This window comes from Protopterus annectens, chromosome 2.part0, assembly GCF_019279795.1.
Source record: "Protopterus annectens isolate FY-2018-M chromosome 2.part0, PAN1.0, whole genome shotgun sequence".
NCBI lineage: Eukaryota > Metazoa > Chordata > Ceratodontiformes > Protopteridae > Protopterus > Protopterus annectens.
Window position 1 is genome coordinate 1,630,171,133 of NC_056728.1, and position 22,462 is coordinate 1,630,193,594.

Below are 22,462 nucleotides of genomic sequence, written 5' to 3' on the forward strand. Positions count from 1 at the left end.
TTGATTTCTCCCCTTCTTTCCCCTCTCTACCCTGTGTTATTGTGGTAGAACTTTTATCATTTATTAATTTAGCTGCACAGTAATATATCCTGTTTTCTTCTGTTATATTGCATGGATCTCTATGGACAGTCCTAATTACTGTGTTCATTTGTTTTATCAATCTTCTGACTTTTTTGTTTTTTATTCACCTTCTGCAGTCTGTTTCTTTCATTAATCTTAATATGTCTATCTATCTCTATTAAATCAAGCAACTCTTCTCTTACCTCATTTTCTTCTAGACTGAGGGCAATTTTTTTTTTTGTTTTCCATTTCCTGTAAGCATTCCATAGACAGTTCTATTGCATCTTCCTGTGGCACATTCTCTTCAATTTCATTCTGTGCCATATATTGCTCTATCATATGGGAACTCACTGGCCTATCACTCCTCAACGCTGACTGCACCAGAGGTTCCACATTTTCCTGTTTCTTACCTTGCTGTCCAGCTGCAAGTGAATGTTTATACTGGTTTCCTGTGGAAGGCTGCATAATATCTTCATATGGTACCTGACCAATTGCTTCCTATTCCACTGGTTTACCTTAATTTGGAGGTCCATTGCTCTATCCTGTTATGTTTTCTGAATTAAATTTTCCACATATTGACTCCTTCACTTCAGAGGTACTCCATAACCTCAGTGTCTAGTTCTTTAACTTCTCCATTATTAATCTCCTTTTCTACTTTTCCTCTTTGTTTTCTTATTTTTTGTATTGTAAAGTTTTCCATATCTGGATTCCTTTGCCTGTATTTCTCTTCAAATATCTTTGGTGCTGCTCATTTTGTATTAATTTTGCTTTCTCCTTTGCATAGATATTACACCATATTAAATCTATTTTTCTTTCACATGTCCATATTTCTTCTTCAGATGTCTCCTGATCTTCCTGTTTCTCCTTACTTTGGGGACTTGTTCCATCATTCTATGATGTAACCTGTGTTAGACCTTCTACACCAAATCCTTCACTTTGCAGACCCTCCATAGCTTCATTTTCTATTTTTTAACTTCTGCTTTACTAATCTTCTTTTCTACATTCCCTGTTTCTGATATTGTTTCTAATTTTGAAATTTTCCATGTCTGGATGCCTTTGCCTGTATTTCTCTTACAATATCTTTGGGGCTGCCTACTTTATGTTGATTAATTTGGCTTTTGCCTTTGCATAAATATTGCACTATATCAAATCTTTCTTTCTTTCCCATGCCCATATTTCTTTTTTTATATTTTTCAAAAATATCTAGGTTTTGTTGTTTATATTTTCACACTTCCCCAGATGCTTCTTTTTCCAAACAGATCAAAGTTTCTTGGTCTATCCCCTGGATTCAGCAAGCCCTGCACAGTGTGCATGAATAGTGCAGGAGCTCCTGGAGGCAATATGGCCACCGTGCGATCCAAGAATAAGCTCCAGGGATGTGCACGAGCACTGTTGCACTATTCCTGCATGGACACAGCTCCTGTATGCAAATTACCCCATTTGCAGGTGAAAACCATGCAAATTAGGTGCATTTGTGATCCAGGAAGCTGTCAGCCGGCCGTGTAGGACTAGTGTGGTGTGCAGAAATGTACTTGGTTAGTAACCGAGTACATTTCTGCAAACTACAAAACGGAGCCATGACAGCTCCAAATAAAGGGTGTATAGTATGTGTAAAGCATGCAAATGGTGAAATATATGGCCATTGGCATGGAAAACAGTTGGCAAAAAAAAATAACTTTTATTTTTTTTTAGCCGATTTTGGCTGTTTAAGCATACGGCAGCAGCGAGCAAACAGGATCGGGCCAAAATAAAAAAAAAAAAAACATGAAATAAGCATTCTAACCAAAATCACTATTTTGCCATTATACTCAATGGCAGGCATAAGACAACATGGCCAGTGAATAGTGGTTGCTAAGGGGGAAGGCTCAGTGTGGGACCTGTAACTATGCATTAGCAGGCAGTCCTATGCAAATGAGGGGAAAGATTCTAAATCCCAGATTTCTTCTCAGTGCTAGCCAGCACCCAACCGTGTAAGTGCAGAAATAGCATGGTTCAAGCCTAAAAGTTAGCTGACATCATGGGGGGTGTCAGTCATACTGTAAGCATATTGGAGCCCTGTGCCTTGGGTTTGCCCTTAGCTTAGCAGAGCTAAACAAGGGTGTGTGTCAGAGTCTGCCTAGCACTCTTTACATTACGTAAGCGGGTGTTCGCACCACGCACCGGGTTTTAAAGGAAAAAAAAGTAAACCAAAAAATAGCAGCTCTATGCACATATGAGCACTGTGTTTGCTTTGCATGCACCCAGGCTTAAACAGGAAGGCAAAGGGAAGGGAAAACAGCAGTAGGAAGGTAATCAAGGAGAACTAGCTTAGCTGGCAGATGAAATGTATCAGAATCAGCCAATTACACAGGCAGCAGCCCAGCCCAGCCCAGAACACTACTATAAACTATGCAAACACCTTTCCCTTTGGTTTTTCCCACATGCTCTACACCACCGGTGTATACAAGCTGGGAATTTTAAACAAACAAAAGCAACCAAATGATAGGGGCTGCAGCAGCTATCATACATCAACATGTGAAAGAGACTGAGGATGGTGAGGATGAGAATGCTGTCGACCAACCCAGAGTGAGAAGGTGGAGAAGAGTGTACAGACCCAGGGTAACCTACCAGGGGCAACATGAGCTGGAAATAGTGGAGCACTATAGGGTGGACAGAGACCTCCTACACCAAATTGTTGAGCTGTGCCGGCCACGCCTGACACACAGAACTAACAGAGGAGAACCCATCCCAGTGGATACCAAGGTATGTGTAGACCTAAGAATATTATCCACAGGTACCTTCCAAAGGCCAACTGGGGATATCATGGGGATCTCACAGGCATCAGCATCCAGGGTACTCCATCAGTTCCTGGATGCCATGTCAGCACATGCTGGTGAGCATGTGTTGGCCAGCAATATGCGTCTCTTCCACCAAATAGCAGAATACCCTAAGGTAGTGGGTGCTATAGACTGCATGCACATATGCATCAAAGCACCAACCGGTGAGCAGGGTAGGGTCTACATCAACCACAAGGGCTTCCCCTCCATCAACTACCAGGTTGTGTGTGATGCCCAGGGCATTATAATGAATGTGTGTGCTGGCTGCCCTGGAAGCTATCATGACTCTTACATCTGGCATCTGACGCAGCTGTACCAGAGATTTGCCAATGGGGACATCCCTTATGGTCACCTAGTGGGGGATGCTGGTTACACACTGGAGCCATGGCTGATGACACCCATCAGAAATGCACACACACCTGAACAAGAACTCCATAATGAGGCACATGCACAAACCAAAATCATAATAGAGAGCGTGTTTGGGATGTGCAAGTCATGGTTCCAGTGCCGGGACACATCCAGTGGAGCCTTGCAGTACTCACCAGCTACATGTACCCAAATTACCATCGTATGTGCCATGCTACACAGTATGATCCTGTGGAAACAGCTGCAGCAGGAACAGCATGGGGCAGGGCCACACAGCCCCCCACCATTGCCAAGGCCTGCACAGGCACAGAGTGACTCGGAGGAGGAACAACCTGAGCCTGCCCCAGTAGGCAGAAGGAGGTGTACCCAGTATGCCCTGGCCTTGGTGAAGAGGCAACACATAGTACATACACTGATGCAGTAGGGACCCAGGGAATGACACCTCTCTCTGACCCGCATATACAGTAAAAGGGATGCCAAACATGACACTAACTGTGCTTAACCATGCATAGGGAGTGTACTATGTGCATCTGACATAGTCAGCCCTCCAGCACCATCCTCAATACTGGCACAGCCACAAGGTAAGTCACTCTTCCTACCAATTGCCGAATGGAGTAGTATGTCTTGTTACCTGTAGCTATGGTATGGATGTGAGCATGCAAGGGAATTGGGTGGCTGAATAGGATGCCAGCAGATAGTAGACACCTATAGTGGCAGCATGAGATCTGTTACAAATACTGGTGTCACCATAGTAGCCAGTATTAGACAAGGTAATGAAACCCACTGCAGGAAATGTGCTGGACCACAAGTGTGTCCATATGACACACACATGCCAGTCAGGGAGGCTCACATACCCAACAACAGTCTCAGCCAGCAGGACAGGTGTAGACAAACACAAACTAAGGCTGTGCTAAGGCCTCTGATTGATGGCTATGGGTAACCTTCCCCCTCTAGGCCTACACAGACAGACTACAACAGATCAGGCACTGGGATGTTAGTTCTGAAGGGTAAGAAGTCAGAAACTGAAATGTAGGTCAATCAAACCTAAGACCTGTAGTACACTGATATGCCTCTAGTCATCATGATAGGTTAGAATACAGAATGAAATGGAGTACCTGATATACCAGTACAGTCATAGCAAATGTGTACAATTTTCAGGTGTGCCCCCCCAGTCCTATGTAGAAATGTAGTAACAGTCTGGTGTGCCCCACCAATCCTATGTAGAAATGTAGCAACAGCCAGGTGTGCCCCCCATCCTATGTAGAAATGTAATAACAGTAAGGTGTGCCCCCCCATACCTATGTAGACACATAGTAACAGTCAGGTTTGCACCCCCACACAATCCTATGCAGAAATGTAGTAACAGTCAGGTGTGCCCTCCCCACAATCCTATGTAGAATAGTAGTAACAGTCAGGTGTGCCCCCAATCCTATGTAGACATGTAGTAACAGCAGGTGTGCCCCCCAATCCTATGTAGAAATGTAGTTACAGTGAGGTGTGCCCCCCAATCCTATGTAGACATGTACTAACAGCAGGCTTGCTCCCCAGTCCTATGTAGACATGTAGCAACATGTATGTGTAGGTATAATAACAGTGGAGCACAGATTACCTGAGCTGGCCAAGGTAGCAGGATAGATTGTAGCATGTGTACAATATGCAGGTCTGTGTATGTTAGGTTGGTGTGTGTTGTATATTGTGTGAGAGTGGTCAGTATGTATGCATGGTGAGGTTTGTCCTGGTGGCCATCGCCCAGTGCTGCCGATGACAGGGCCATGTTCTCACAACTGCAGTGCCAAATGCAATGCTTCCCAGTATAACACATTCCAGCAGTAAGCCATAGTAAATGTTTGGAAGTAATATGTGTCACCATCTGAAAGATGGACATGGCATGACTGTCGGCCCAGATATACAAGCAATACACAGTGGGAAGTACCCCAGACAGACAGTGCATAATATGTAACTGTCAAATGGACACACCCTTGTAACTGTGCATACAGGTTTGCAGCACATTATCTGGGCTTGTAGTAGGGAATACTGATGTCATCTGGCCAAACACTGGCAGACCACAAAGGTCATAGGAATGATGTATTGAGAAACAGCTGATGTCCCTGCACAAGCCAGAATAAGTGGAATGCCCCATGCATATCTGTGAGTCAGATGCAAGTAGTGGCCATAGCACACATGCACCCAGCTCACCCCACCACCCACAGGTACCTCTCCGGCCTTAACCCTGCTGTTGGGAATAAGTACAAAATGACCCCCACCTGTGTATGGCAATAGCAAAATAATGCAGCATGCATAGCAGGTGTCCCATGCAGGTGTGTCCCTAGCTGTAAGCAGCACCCTGCCAGCATCCACACCACTGGATCAACGATGACAGAAAGTATTGGCATGAACACCTTGCACACCTACCCTCAGCATTATAGTGTCTGTGATGCTAGTGCTAACTGTGCAGCATGACTGTACAAGTCAGTACCCATCTAGTAGTTGTATACACGTTCCTGTGGAATATAAACCTGCGTGTGCCTGAGTGTGGTGTGTCTGCCTCTAGATGAACCCAGGGAAATATAGTGTCTTGCTACAGCTGGCCTGCATCACTACCAAATGGCCTACAGTCCTCTGCCAATGGCCTGTGTCTCACCTGTACTGCCAATGTATGTTATGTCATGGACTCCCAAACAACAACATAACACAGTCCACAGAACCCAAATGCAAGGCCATGTGGACAAATCACAGTAACATGTCCACCATGTCCCACTGCATGAACTGTGGACCAACACCAAATTACTGCTGTGATGAGGTGATAACTATAGGGAAAATATCAGAGAATGTCCACATAATGTATGGAAGGGGATAGAATAATGGGGTGGGAGCACGGGCGGCATGGAGTGTGTGAAGTCCGAAACTCAGCCATGTGCACATACTATCCCTGCCTGCAAACAAAGGAATGGGTGACTACAAACCTGCTCATAAACCACAATGTGAAGGAGTAATGTCCAGAATTATGATCCCTGCCTCTGGGTAACCTGTGTGAATCTGTACAGCTATGAGGTATCACCACAGCATGCTATGGCCATACTGTCACATCAATGGATGTACAATCATGGGATCCTCTGCCACCACTGTACCAAGGTGCTGAACCATTTACACAGACCCAGCAGCAAGTGTCTGCAGCTTCCCCTCCAGAATAGCATGAATGTGCAAGAATATGTAGGCCACTGACCACAATACTGGACACAGCTGCATTCACCCTGTGTTGCCCAGGACATCACTGCAAGCAAATATGTGTACCTGACAGTATTTGATTACATAAAACTTCACAGTGTATAACATTACATATGTCTGAATATCTCTGCTAACACCAGGACCCTGTAGCAGAAGCATCACAGACAAAATTACTTACAGTAACCCACTATCCTTTGCCCATTTTGACCCCATATTGTCAACTGATCTACAGATATCCTGCAGAAACAGTTTGCTACCTGTAGGTGTAGAACACACAAGTCTGCACTGGAGTACAATCTACCTGGCATGGTTTCGCACATTCAGTACAGAAGGTCATACTGGGCATTCTCCCACACTTAGAGAAATGAAGGCCATGTCAGACAACAAACTACCGAAAGGTCATACTGGGCATGCTCACACACTTAAAGAAATGAAGGTCATGTCTGGCAACAACAGTGGACCATACATATCTGACAGTCACATATGTTAGTGCATATACTCCTTAGTATGCACCAGTCATGCTTTGCACAACATTGGATAGGAATACACACATATATCCAAGGACAACACACTATAATAGGCCAAAAGTACACATACAAAGATGTGTGGAAGAGAGTGACAGTGACAAAGAGCCTTCCATCATGAGGCCTGTTCCACCCAGCACACATCCAATTGGCTAATTAGCCACATGATGTTGATGTTATTCACCTTGAAATACACCTTTGGGGAATGAGTAGCCCAGTAATTTCCATGGCATGTGCTATAATTGTGCAATGCTGTATTGTGATGTACTAGATAGGTAGGAGTTTCAATCCCAGACATGGCAACTGTGAGACTCGGTGTGTGTCTGTGTTTGTCATTCGTGTCCTGTGTGGAGGTGGCTGTGAGTGTGTAACAACTGGATTCATTGTGGAGTGGGTTTTGCAAATTTCTTATATGGTGGGCCTATTATATGTCACAATGTCCACCTTACAAGGATAACCAATGTCAAACAGCAGAGAGGCTGGGGTTGACAATCCATACCCCTACATGTGACATCAAGGCCTGGCAAACAATTTAGACAACCCTTGTATTACCCAGAGAACACTCTCAACCCATGTCTCATACACAAACACACTCGGCTAGACAACAATTGCTTTGTTGGTAGTTCTCTGCATATTGCCCACAGATAGTAACCATGGTGTGATTGCAGCAGACTACAGAGGCATGGCACCCTGTCCCATCACTACAATAGGCACATAATTGCAGACAGTGCGCCTTCACCATGTTTCCCACTGGACGCCTGCAACAACTGTAGTGCCATCAAATTTAACCCACAAAGGACATACCATGCCTTAAACACATACCCTGTATGGACAGGTGCCACTGACACCAGGGAATACCTGTAACATGCTATCAATGTAGGTGCAGGGTCAACCTGGCATCCATTGCCAGTTCCCACCACATGAGGCCAGGAATGGCACATCTGATGATAACAATCTGTGTACGCAACATGGTCCAGACACCCCAAGTACATCTCCACATGTCACAGAACATGCATGTGGGATGTGTGCACATCCCAGACACCAGCCATATCATGGACTGTAAAACACATACATGGTAAGCATTGCACAGCACTGGCCACCCACATTAGTAACCCAGATGACTGGATGGTGAATACAATACCCACCTGTGTGGGCCAATCCAGACACTACACCCCCTAGCTACACAGCAAACCATTGTCATGCGGCCTGATGCCAAGGTATACCCTTCACTTAGCCTTTTACAACCTTCTGGCACAGTCAACCACTAAGGACCTGTGAAGCAATGCACCCATGCATGTCAGTACTGGCACCCTGTGTCTGTGTGCGTGTACTATAATGATTCCGACCCCATTCACACTCACTACACCTCCCATTGGCCTACTGAGGCATGCTGTCTGATGTCAGACACCTTCATATACCCTTTGCCCATATATCATCCTGATAACCCCTGTGGTGCATGTCATACCCGAGTATTACTGTATTGTGACAAACTAGATAGTTAGGAAGTCTATTCCTGACCCTGCCAACTGTGTTAATATGTGTGAGTCCCTGAGAGAGAGTGGCTGTGTCGACATTGACACCTGTTCATGTGGACAGGCACGTGTACTACACCTACCTTATCGCTCCTATATCACTGTTGCAGATGTCACTCACCATCAGATATACCTTTAGATAGCTCCCCAACATGTAGGTCTGTGGTGCATGCAATAACTGCATAGACATGTGATAGCAATACATAATCAGTCAGGGTTTTGAAACTCCGTACTGGTTAAGTGTGTGACGCAAACATGCTTAGGTTTTACTCTCCCAGCCCCCCTCCCTGTCTTACTTTGTCTCTGTCTGTCTCTCTCACTCCCTCTCTGGTGGATGTGCAGAAGTACACCTGCTTTGCTTAGGCAGCAGCTTGTGTTTTGTAGGTGATGCTCATGATCAGCTGATGGCCTCTGCATGAATTGCAGTCCCCCTCTAGCTGATTGCATGTGGAACAGCTGTGGTAACATTCCCATAGCCAGTTGCATGGAAACACACTCCAATATATAGGAGCATCATGTGGGTGTTGGGCCTTTTCATTCACTGTGAGCAGGACCTCATGTCGGTGTTTGGCAAACAGCATCACAGTTGGTATTGGGATTTACCTCTAACAACATACACTGTGGAGACAGGCCAACAAACAGGAGGGGGATGTGCCAGACATGACTACAGAATGTAAGTGTTGCTCTTCTGCATTTGGAGTAATGTTGGTTTAACAGGGTGTGTGTGGATATGGCTGGTCTACATGATTTAATACCTGTCATGAGAGTGTTATGTGTTTGAGGAAACTCCCACTTGTATGGTTATCTGCAGACTGGGCAGTGTTTGGAGTCTTATGTTTCTTGTGTTACTCACAGATCACCTATCTTAGAACTGCAGAAGCAAAGTCTGAGGATTGCAGTCAGTACATGGTGATAGTCATGAGAGTTACTGACTTCATATCCCTCATAGGACATGTGTCACAACAAACTCTGTTACAACAGTAAATGTATGAAGGTATCACAGCAACATGCCAATATGGGCCCAGTGTTTGTGGCTCCAGCCACAAGTCTGTCAACCTTTGTACATATGTCATGCAGTAAGAGGTGCATATGTTCTGTACATCATTATTTATTGACAACATACCTGATAACAAGCCAGTCAGATATCAGACTGCTAGACATGTCATCTATAGTAGGGGTTATTTCTGAGAACATAAACTGGGCATTCTGTGGTTGTGTGTACAGTACTGGGGTCTGAGTACTTATGGTGATTGTCAACAGTATGTGTATTGCAAATACATACCTTGGCCTGTTCACAGACTGTGGTAGATGCCATTGTTCTTGGTCCTGTTCTATCTGATGTTACATGCTGCTCCAGTGTATGGTACCCTATCAGCTCACATGTTTGTAGGGCCAAACACACACGTATCACATACCACAGGCAGGCATTGGACCACAATGTGTCGTGACCCAGTTTATGTAGGGTTAGTATGTGAGTGGCACATATGAGGATGGCGTTTACCAGACAGTCCAGATAGTGTCATATTAAGCTTGCATACCATATGTGGCTGTGTTCACATTGGTTGTGGGAATGCACTTTCACACAGGTGTCTGTTACTCTCTGCTGTGACATGCCTGTAGAGACTGCTATATTTGGAGGTACATGTGTATTCCCCCATACAAAATGTAGTCCAGTGTTGTGGCACTCTGCCTGTAGTTTGCACAGTGCTTTGTTACATGCCTAGCACCTTAGTGTAATTACCCAGTGTGATGTTATGTCAAGATATTTGCAAGACATACTGCTGCCAGGCCACCATAACTGTTGTGTATTTCTGACAAAGCAGTGGGATTCTGTACAGCTATATGTCACTAACTTCTGGGTAGTATGTGGCTATGTGACCTCTAGCACCACCAGTTATTATGTGTCAGGTCAGACAGGCATGTATGAATGCATAAACTGTGTGGGCATATGTTGTCCAGTATTTACGTGATATACCCATGTACATAGCTGTTAACATTCATGTTGTCAGGCTTGGTCCACATGTCTTGCATGAAGGGGATCTGTGTACACCTCAGGACAGAACAGAGAGTGCCAGACTGTCCACATATATTAGTCATATCTCTGCTGTACTCCACAGGATCATTGCTGTGCTATCAGTAGTACTGTACTATGATGTCCTTAGGATGTCTGTTAGTAACCAATGGTGTACATGTCAAAAGCAGATGTGACCTCCCACACACAACATGTCTGTTAAGACAACCCATGTTACAGTAGCAACAGTCTACATATATACCTGCAATACATGCATGACATTCCCTTGCACATACACACACACACACACACACACACACACATATATATATATATATATATATATATATATATATATACACATATACACGACTATATAGGTCTACACATATACAGATATATAGATATATATGCACATATAGTTATGGATATGTACATATACATCAACATAAATAGGTATATCTGTTTAGATATGTATGCACATATAGTTATAGATATTTACATGTATATCGACATAAATAGGTGTATCTGCACATATATGATGTACACACATATATATTATATATATATGTATATATATATATATATATATATATATATATAGGTTTACCTTCAAAATGTTGAATGCTAAATGGCTGAAAATGAACTGGTTGAATGCACTATATTGAATGATCAAAATGTTGAAATAAAATTAGTCTAAACTCACAAGGTCAAAATTATAGAATTTGCCCATTTCTGCACTGTAGTACGATATTGGGGTTGGTATATTTAAGTAGAGGGGGTGTGGGGGGCACAGGGGGGCATAGTCCCCCTGCAAAATAGTAGAGGTGATCTCATTGCTTTTTCAACTAATGAGTTTAGACATTTTGATCATTCAATGTTTTGGGTTTAGATGTTATTTTTCAACCAAATGGGCATTAGACATTATGGCATTTGACATTTTGAAGGTAAACCATATATATATATATATATATATATATATATATATATATATATATATATATACACACACACACATACACATATATATATATATATATACATATATATATATATATATATATATATACAGAGAGATCTATAAATGGCCATATATATGATGCACTATACAGATGTGTATAAATACATATATATGTGTATGTACATGTAGACATATATCTACATATGTTTATGTATATATCCATATCCTTGTCATGTGTAAACATTACTGTTATGTATACCTTCCCAGATGTATCACACCACATGTATCTGATATGTGTTTATTTAGATATAGCAACATATGTGATGCAACAGTAATATCACTAACAAGTACTACACAATTGTGGAAGCCACAGCAATTGTTCAATACTATTCAATATGTGCACTGACAGATATATTGGAAAAACAACAACTGTCTTCACAGCTATCATGGCGTAGTGGTTAACTGTTGTGACTATAGTGTACAGGGTCCTGGGTACAAGACCTGCAAGGGCTATTTATTTTGTTGCTGGGCAGAACAAGGGCTGCTGGATACAGAGTGGTTAAGGCAGTTTTGAACAGCTTTAAGTGGGTTTGCATGGGTTTGAGCAAAGCTAAGTGGTGCTAATGTATGGTTAAATGTACAGGCACTTACACCTTGTAGGCTTTGCTTACCAGTGCGCAAATGTACTTAGCTGTTATATTGCAGCAATGCTGACACCTGCTAAGCATGGCTCAGCCCTGGTAACCAGTGTTCACATCCTAGTCTGATAACATAGCAGGGTAATGACATCTGTAGTAAGTGTATGTAATGCCATGTACAAAACACGCATCTATGTGCCGTCATTACAGTAGTAAGGGGTGTGAGTGCCATGTCTGGGACACTCAAGTATATAAGACCTGTACATCACTCTTATCCATGTGAATGTGTTACATACAAGGGTAGTACCCAGGTTACATGCCATCACACTGGCATGTAGTGTATTGTGCCATTACTACTGTTGACAGTGCTTTCCCAAGCAAGAGTAGATTGCTAAATGTAGTAATGGCAACAAACACCCCTGCATGCATAGATGGACTCTGAGGCCTCACTGTTGTGTTCCTGGTGTATAAGCTGTGTCATAGTATATATCCCCTACTAGATAATGATCTGACATTTGGAATGTAACTGTAGACTACTGTCTGTACAGCACATGTCAGTGAGGGCTTCCAACATGTAGTAATGGCATACATATTGGTGTCAGATATCTATCTGTCAACATATTCATCCTACTGCATAGCTAGTTGGCAAGATGATGTCTGTCAGTCCCTGTACAGATGTGCAGATGGCAGGTATCCAGCTTGGATACGTACAGGCAACCTATGCTTGACTGACACTGACATGTCTGTCTGCCCAGCTGTGTTATAACTGGCACAGATAGGACACAACACCCTGTACGCACCACATGCCATGGGTACATCTACTACACTACCACAGTCAACAGAACATGCTTGGGTACAGGTATCCAACACAGACACTAACCATGCTTTGTAATACATGTTGCATACATGTCAACTGGATCCCCTCAGTGGCCATTTGCAGGAGGCACCCAGAGGATTGGCTGATGCATTTCACTCTCACCCTGAGGGTCATCACAGTGGTGTCTGTAGATAGATTGCCTGCTGGCACATGGCAGGCAGCATGATACCACTGTACACACATCCCCTACACTTCCCATCTCTCCATGGACAATTGTCAGGTACACATCTATAACCACCTACAGCGATGCACCCCAGCACTGACAAATGTGCACGTGTGTATTACTGAGGATAGCAGTGTCTGTGTGTTAATACACCTGTAGTTGGGAATACCATGACGGCCTTCACACCCACTGCAACACCCATTACCATAGTTAGATGTGGCTGCTGCTGTACCAGACATTACATGTACCCTGTTACACTCCTCTCCCTAACGGCTACCTGAGCATTGCAGTACCAGCACAACAGTGTTGTACAAATGGGTTGATAGGCATGGGATACCCACTGAGTTCTGGCAAGTGTGTGTATGTGTGCATATGTGTATATCTGTAAGGTACAGCATTCCGAGGCCACATACTCCTATTACAATACGCATTGCCACACAGTATTATGGATAGTGATATTGCTGCCCATAGGTGAGGCATGACAATGCATCCCCCTACTATACCTGTGACATGTGCATTAGATGCATATCCCCATAGTACCACTGTTGGGATGGACAATGGGTTGTATTGCAGTCGTGGTCAATGTGTGATGGTGGGTATGTCAGCGTGTCATCATGGGTTTTAGTGTGTACAATATCCACAGTGTGGTGCGGGTGCTGTGTACACTGTCATTACACCATGGTACACCTGGTACATGTCCCATGTACCACTGTATGGTGACCACTGTCACCATCAACCATACAGGTAACTGATAACACAATCCAGCCCAGTTATGCATGTGCTGTGTGCAGCCTACCTGTAACACATTGGACACACTGACAAGTTAGTTAGCACTGATAGGCTCAGGTCTTTCGGATGTGTGTCTGCCTGTTATGTGTCTGTTAATGTGTATATGATGGTATGTCACACAATGTATTGTCCATATATAACCATTAGATCCCCCATTACCATACTGTACATGTCTGGGGATGTTCTGCATACAACATGTAACCTGGAACACACCTCATCCTAAATGCTGTGTGGGGTGTGCAATGAAAGCCACACACATCAGTAGTACTACATACCTAGGTAAGGGTCTAGTCCCAGTGTTGCCAAGTAAGAGTGTGCGTGTATGTAGATGGATCTACATCAGGTTACTGATTATATATGTCCCAGGGGGTCACCCTTTCATGTGGCACAGGCAGTAACTGTTATACAGACCTGTGACATGTGTTCAACTGTACCCAGCATATGTCACAGCCATGGTGTCACCACAGTGAAATACCCCTTGTGGAATATGACTGCAGACCATCCTCCTGATGACACATGTACTCCTACAACACAAATGGATAACATTATGGAGACCACAATCACTCAGTGTTACTAACAACTATAATGCATCATGGGGGCTGGACAGCTACACTACCTAACATGTAAGCATTAAACATTACTGCTGACAACATGTTACACAGCAGTGCATTGGTACACTGTAGTACAGTCACTGTGTGCATCCTGAACCAGATTAGCCTGTCCCTGCATTAATGTTATGGATGACAGGGATGTGGCACAGGTATCATCATATGCACAGGGTGTATTGTTGGTTTGCCAGTGACTGAGGGTGGACCATATGTTTGACACCATGTGTGTGGGTGAGGGGTGTAATTAGGTGATATGGGCGTGGTGATGTGGTGTGTGTTGGTATGGTGTTGCCCTAGGTGTCTTTGTATAGTGTGTGGGTATGCATGCACACAGTTCTCTCATGTGGCTGCCCTATACAGGTGTTTCTTGGCAGCTGCAGACCATACCTGGCAGGGTGTGCAGTTCACCACCTCTGGCCACAGACACGTGGACTGTGCCTTCCAGGGGTTCTATGGGCATGTCTAGGTACAGGCCTTGATGTGCTACTATCCCCTGATGATGATAGATGTCCGCTGAAACCAGGTCCCTCCTGGGACTGGCCAGGGCCACATGCACATAGCCTGCTGTGGTGTAGTGTGGACAGCACCCCCCCCCCCGCAGTGCTGGGGCTGGTACTGCCACTATGGGAGAGCCTTGGTGTCCTTGCATGTCCATATCGACTGCCAGCTGTTGGTGTTGCTGGCCTACGTCCACACGGCTGTTGCCCCACTCCCACCACATGTTCGAGCACTGACAATCCATGGTCGATGAGGCCCACCATCTCACCCAAGCGTCTATCCATGACCTCGGTATAATCACGGAGGGCACCTGCAAGTTCATGGAAGTTGTCACTTACAGATGAGAGAGCAGCCCTCTGCAGCCTCAGACCCTGTCTGGTGTACAGTTCCATACATGCCTGTGCCCCATGACAGTCTGAAACATGCATCTGGTGGTACCAGATGTGGCACTTCTGCCAGGGGCATGATGACCAGCGGCCCTCCCGTGAGCACCCCGGTACATCTGCCTATGTGGTGCCCTGCCAGACATCTGGCTATGCCTGCTGTGTCCAGACACAGCAGGCATAGATACTACACTCTCCTGTGCACTGCCACCAACTGCCAACTGTCCCTCTGCTATGGCCACTGGTGATGGGGTATCTGTAGGCACTGTGACTGTGTGCAGGGTTGGGGTGGCTAACAGGGGTATGTCAAATGATGAAGCAGTTTCGGCCTCAGACAATCCTGCCTGCGCCTCAGCAGTCCTATCATCATTTTCGGTGTCTGTATGGACACCAACATCAGACTGCATGCAGGAGGGACCCTGACCCACCTCACCACCTGTGAGGGGAAAACAAGAAATGCACATTAAGCCCTGTATGGCATTGCATAACAGTACATACACACACACACACACACACACACACACACACACACACACACACACACGCCCTGAAATTCCACCATAATACCTACCTGTCCCTGAGTTTACAGACAGTCCCAAGTTTATTCACATAAGTTCCCCATCCTGCATCACACTTGGTAACATACACTCATTAATACCACTCATTAATGTATCATTCTTTTAAATGCCTAGACAAGTGATCACAACACATGACCTGTTGCTCCATTAACTCTTTGACTTGACTGGAGTAGATTCTACAAGGCATCACTGCTGTCATCCAGTGTTCACCCTAGGTATGTCCGGACATCGTGAGCATGGCCCCCATATGTTAGGAGCTACTACGTAACTATTGCTCAGTAAATGCAAGATCTGCTGCTCAATTGACTTATTATGTGGACAGCAGTAATATATGGATACACTCCCTGGTGTTGTCTAGTAATTTCCCAATGCATCTGTAGTGCTGTATACATGGGTAGGCATTTCCCTTCTGCTGATTGCAATTTTAATGGTATACCTGGTGTCTTGTGTCCTTCCCAATGGATGTTCCATGCTACAGACCTTATTATACTATCAGCTGTCCTGAGATTACATATCAGACAAGTATTCCTGGTGTCTCATGTGTCAGTTCATGTCCATGTTCTGCATGATTCCAAAGGGAAGTACTGACGTACAAACACCCCACAATCACATTTTAATACATGGACACCCACACAAACACACACACATGCACACACACATCCTACATGCATCAACCCCCTCCATTACACCAGATTGCACTTACAGACAAAATAACTCCCCCACCTACATACACACCTACAGGTGAGGTTGCACAAGGATAGTACACACAGACCTCCCATTACCCATCTGTCAACATGCATAGCGTATGGTACTCAGCAGCATGCAGTGCAGCTATAGTCAATCAATGCTAGCAACAGTATACATGTGTGTGATGCATAGCCTGTGTTAGTAAGTGATGGCCCTTACCCTGGAAAACACTGCACCCATGTACACAGTATTGCTGTGCACCTGTTCTGCACCCTGCCATGTACTGTGCACCATACCTCACAGGTGTACACACCATTGCTGAATGTGTATTACTGTGTCAGTTATGTCTGCGCTAATGCTCACAGCCCCTATGTATTTGTCCATAATGTACCTGGGATGATATGTGGACAGATGTCATTTGTGAATGCCTGATGTCTGATTTACAGATATCAACATCAGCAGTGCATGTATGACCAATACGATACTATTACACTGACAGCCGTCAAACCTTACTGTGGCTATGGGGAGTGTAGACACCCTTATTGATATGGCACCCTCTTCTCTGATATGCCATGGGACCATATCACTGCATATGTTAACATTACATGAACCTAATATGTGATATATATTCTGTACATTCAAATGCAGTGTCTAACAAATGTGTTAAATGTGCTGATGCTGACCACGATGCATACACTTTGTGGATGCATATGTGTGCATGCCCATATCATGATGGTTTGTTGCAGCTACTGTTATGTGTACTACAGCAGTCACTATTCCTGGCAGGGGTATACTAGCATGGCCATATGCATTTGCCAGTATATGGTCAGTCTACCCTACACATGTCCCCCAACTCTGCATGATTGCAAGTTCAACTCATGTGGACATCCCTTGGAGTTCACACACTAATGCTACTATTTCTGTGGAGTCAGGGTTATGTCTGCCACAGTTCCTGAACCTAACTGTGTGCAGATACAGCCATTCGTAGCATCCTTAGGACCCCTGCTGCAGTGCACTGGTGTGTCATGATGACACCCCCTCCTCACCTTCAGCCTTTTTGCAGATGCTTGACAACTATGGCCTACACATGTGTGTCAGTTTGCAGTGTCTCAAACACTGAACACCACATGCAACAGCCTAGTCCCAGCTAATGAATGGCAAACACACAGGTATACACAGGCACCAGCACAGTACATATGGGGATGGTGGGCCTGAGGTGGGGTGAGGCATTGGTTGTGCAGCACATGTATCTTACATGATACTGTCTGTAAGTTTCCAACATGGTCATGGTACACAAGTACACATTGCAACACATGACTGTTGGGAACCACTTCTGGTATGCATACACTACCTGTAGAAGAAGCCTGGCTGATGTTTCCTGTGGTACAACTGTCACATCTAATTACCCTAACCCATAGGCCACACGCTTGCAGAGTCCAGGCAATTGCTGACACTGGTACTGCACAACCAGTACTTGTTGGACATTCCCACAACCCCCTCAGTATTGTGGCATGTTACTGGGCTAGCCCACATGACCAGTTTGCTACATGTGACATAATTTGTCTTGGATGGCCATCTGTTTATTTCCTACATCATTCCTGTCCCATACATCCTTATAGGTTCATAGGTTCATAGATTCATACTAGGCTATCTGCCCTAGGGCATTTATAAGCCTAGCCAGAATGTGTTTGGCTTTTGCCACCCTTTTTAAATTTATTTTGCTATGCCCTTTTTCGAGGTTAGTATACTGTGCCTCTGTCTAACAGTGACACAGAAGTGATACCCGGGGTAAACCTACGATCTCCCATCCACTCATCAAGATTTCTCTTGAAGAGAGTCAATGAGGGACTCTGCCTAACCTGGACTGGGATTTTATTCCAGAGTGAAGGGAGCCTCTGGGTTATGAATCTGTCCCTCCAGCATGTCCTATTTATTTCAGTGCTGAGGTTCAAGTCTCTTGAGCGTGTAGCTCGATGGGATTTGGATTTTCTGAGGTGCAGCATGTCCATTAATTCGGGTTGGACATGGCTTTATACGTCAGGCACAGATCGCCTCTGAACAGGCGGTATGCCACTGAGTAGAGCTGGAGTTTCTTTAACCGGGCAGCATATGGCATCTGTTTGAGCCCTTTGATCCTCTTGGTGAGGTACTTTTGGGGTCTTTCCAGTTGCTGCAGGTGTCTGGTAAGGTACATCCCAAAAGGGGCATTGTACTCAATTATGGGCCTGATGAGGGATGAGTAAAGAAGCACGATGACGTCCCCTGATCTAGATGTGAATCCCTTCATGATTAGGTGGGCTATATAAAATGTTTTTCTAACCACTTTGGCCACGTGGTTGTCAAATGAGAGATTGCTATCAACTTGGGTCCCAGGTCCCTAATTACTTCTTCTGTACTTAATGGATTACCACATATGTGGTAATTTGTGGGCACTTTGTTTTTGCCAAAGGGGATGACTATACACTTTTTGGCATTTAGCTTGAGGCCATGGCTCTGGCACCAGTTGTCTGTTTCTATGAGGCCCTTTTGGAGGATGCTTGTGTCGGCTGGAGAGTCGATTATGGTGCCCAGTTTGCAGTCATCTGTGAACTTGGTCAGCCACAGTCCTTCCGTGTTGGCCTGTACCTCCAAGAAATATATACCGAACAAGAGAGGTCCCAGGACTGAGCCTTGTGGGACACCACTTGTAACTGGTTTGGAGTCTGACATGGCTCCAGCAATTCTAACCATGTGGGTTCTGTCCTTGAGCCAATTTGCAATCCATCTAGTGACATGGGGGTTTATATTTAAGCTGGTGAGCTTATCTATAATGCCCGAGTGGGGTATTGTATCGAAGGCTTTTGCGAGGTCCAGGTAGGCTGTGTGGACCACCTTCCCCTCGTCAATGGCCTTGGTGACTGTTTCAAAGAAATCAACCAGGTTTAAGAGGCAGGATCTGCCCTTAACAAAGCTGAACTGGGTAGGATCCAGTGTTTGTAGGTACCCAATATCTTTATTTATGAGGTCCATGATGATCCTTTCCATAGCTTTGCAGACCAAGCTAGTCAGGCTTATGGGGCGATAGTTTCCAGGATCCGTTGAGGCACCACCTTTATGGAGAGGGACCACTGTTGCTGTACGCCACTCTTTGGGCACATATCCTGTAGTAAGGCTGAGATTGAACAGTAGTTTTATGTTTGGGTTTAGCTCTTCTTGGAGTTCATGTAGGACGCAGCCTGGGACACCGTCTGGTCCCATTGATGCTGTGTTTTTTGCTTTGGAGAGGGCAGCACTTACCTGAGCATTTGAGATGTCAGGGGGGCAGCACTCTGCTGGGATAGATATTTGCCCTTTCGGTGGGGTGGTGGGGGAGAAGTTTGCGCTGAACCTGTCAGCTAGGATGTTGGCAATGTCTGTGGGTTCGGTGTATTTTTTGTCATTTTGGACTAATTCTGAGCATATCTGGGAATTACCACCCCGGTTCCTAACATAACTAAAGAAAGCCTTGTGATTATCCTTAGTGTCCTGTGCAATTTTTCCCTCGAAGATGGCCTTAGACTATTTTATGTGTGCCTGTAGTTTTTTGCTAATACTGATCAGTGATGCCTTCCCTTTTTGGGATTTTGCTCTATCATTTAGTAGCTTCCTCCTTCTATTGTATAGTTTGTTTATGGCTGGGGTCCACCAGACAGGACATCTGCCTTTGGAGGATTGGGTCTTGGTTTTATTTGGGATCGCATGATCCATGCATTCCTGAAGGTGTCCATAGAATGCATTTATAAAGGATTCTGCGGTCTGGGCCGTATTTTCCACAGGCCCGGGGGCTTTGAAGGATTCCACCTCAGTTTTGAGGAGTGTGAAATTTGCTTTAGAGAAGTTTTTCACTGTGGTTTTCTGGGCAGGGGGTGGGGTCGGGATGTGAATATCCAGTGAGATTAGTTTATGGTCTGATCTTACCAGTGAGGGATACACTTCTGGTCTGGAGCATAGAGTCCCCATGTTGGTGATGATCAGGTCCAGTATTTTTTTCCCCTCTTGTGGGAGTAGTAACAAGTTGTTCCATAGCATTTGAGTTTATAAATTCTAGGAACCTTTGGGCTAGGGTGTTGGAGCTACAGTAATGCTCCCAGTCTATGTTTGGGTAGTTGAAGTCACCCAATATAATGGTGTTTGGAGAGACCTTCATATTTTCCAGTGTTCTCAGGAAGGCTGAGTGGGGTTCCTGGGTTTGGGAGGGTGGTCTGTAGCAGGCTATAAACTGGAAGCCAGTTTTACCCACTGTTAGTTGCACATGGATAGTCTCTGATGCTTCGTGCTTTGCCACCAACCTGGAGGTGTGGGTATCTTTGATGAATATCGATACTCCCCCTCCTTTTGTGGTTCGGTCCAAGTTTTGGGGCCAAAAGCATGGTATGAGGTATAACCTGGTAGTGCTGGGGTGCTCTCGGGAGCCCTGAACCAGGTTTCTGTTACTGCACAGATATCGATGTTCTCCATGCTAAGGAGAGTTTCGAGTGCATGCATCTTGAGGTTTAGACTTCTGGCATTGAGTAGCATTACTCTTAGTTTCTTATCCCTTGTGATACCTATGGAGGTGGGTTTGTCTTTTGATCCTTGCCTAAAAAAGGCACTATGGGGGTAGCAAGAGCCTTTGCCAATATCCGAAAGCCCAGGGGTGACAGGTGCACATCCCTAGCAAAGCATCGTGGCTTGTTGAGCATATCATCCCAAGCTGACAGGCATTGGATCCCCTTTGAATGACACCAGTACTTAAGCCAATTGTTGAAATTGATCATCTTGTCTTCATATTGTGGCATCATTCTTGGTGAGGGTAAGATGCTACTCAAGGTCAGGGTCATACCGGCCTGGGCTACATGCTCAGAGAGCTTCTTTATGTCTCTTTTCATGTAGTCCAGGGAGGTACATCTCAGGTCATTCACACCAGCATGGACAATGACTGAGTCATATTTGTACTTGCCTTGGAGTGACCTGAGTGCTTGTGTTATGTGGCAGATCCTAGCGCCCGACAGGCTGCTCACAGTGACCCTCTCCTTGTTCAGCCTGGTGAGTGGGACGTCAGTGTGCCTGATGATAGAGTCACCTATTACAAGTGTATCAGGTGTGTTGTTTAGTCTTAAGGGCTGTGACTGTTCGGCACACTGGCTTTGTGAGATATGTGTTGCACGTGTTTTGTTTTGGGGTAGCGGCTGCTTGGGTATCTGCTTTGGAGGTCTTTGCTGCTTCAGCAGATCTTTATTTAGAGCCTCTGAGTATGTTTTTGTGTGATTATGTGTTTGGTTTGCTGTCATGGTAGGTCTATGTGAGACTGGAATTGTAGTGAGTGTGGTTTCCTTCTCCTCCTGACTGGTTATGCCAGTACTAAGTTGAGAGAGCTTAGCCTCCAGTTTGGCTATATGGTTGCATCTCTCACGTGTTGGAATTTGTTGGGAGGAGAGGGTTGTCTGTGTACATGAGGCAGTTGTAACATTGCCTCAAGATTCCCAGATTCACCAGCTGGACCGGAGAGGAGATTGACAACTGACCTTTGGACATGCTAGAATAATATTGGGGATTCCTTAATAACTGAAAACCAGGGCCAGTGGGGAGTGAGGGTGTAGTGCTTTTAATTTTTAGTGCTGACTTATATAATTGCTTTAGTGAGCAAGTGCCAGGTAACTTAAGTGCAATGTGTTACAGGTAACTTAAATGCAAAAATGACAAACAGTAACTTTCTTTCAAGTGAAACAAGGAAATAAGTACAGTAAGC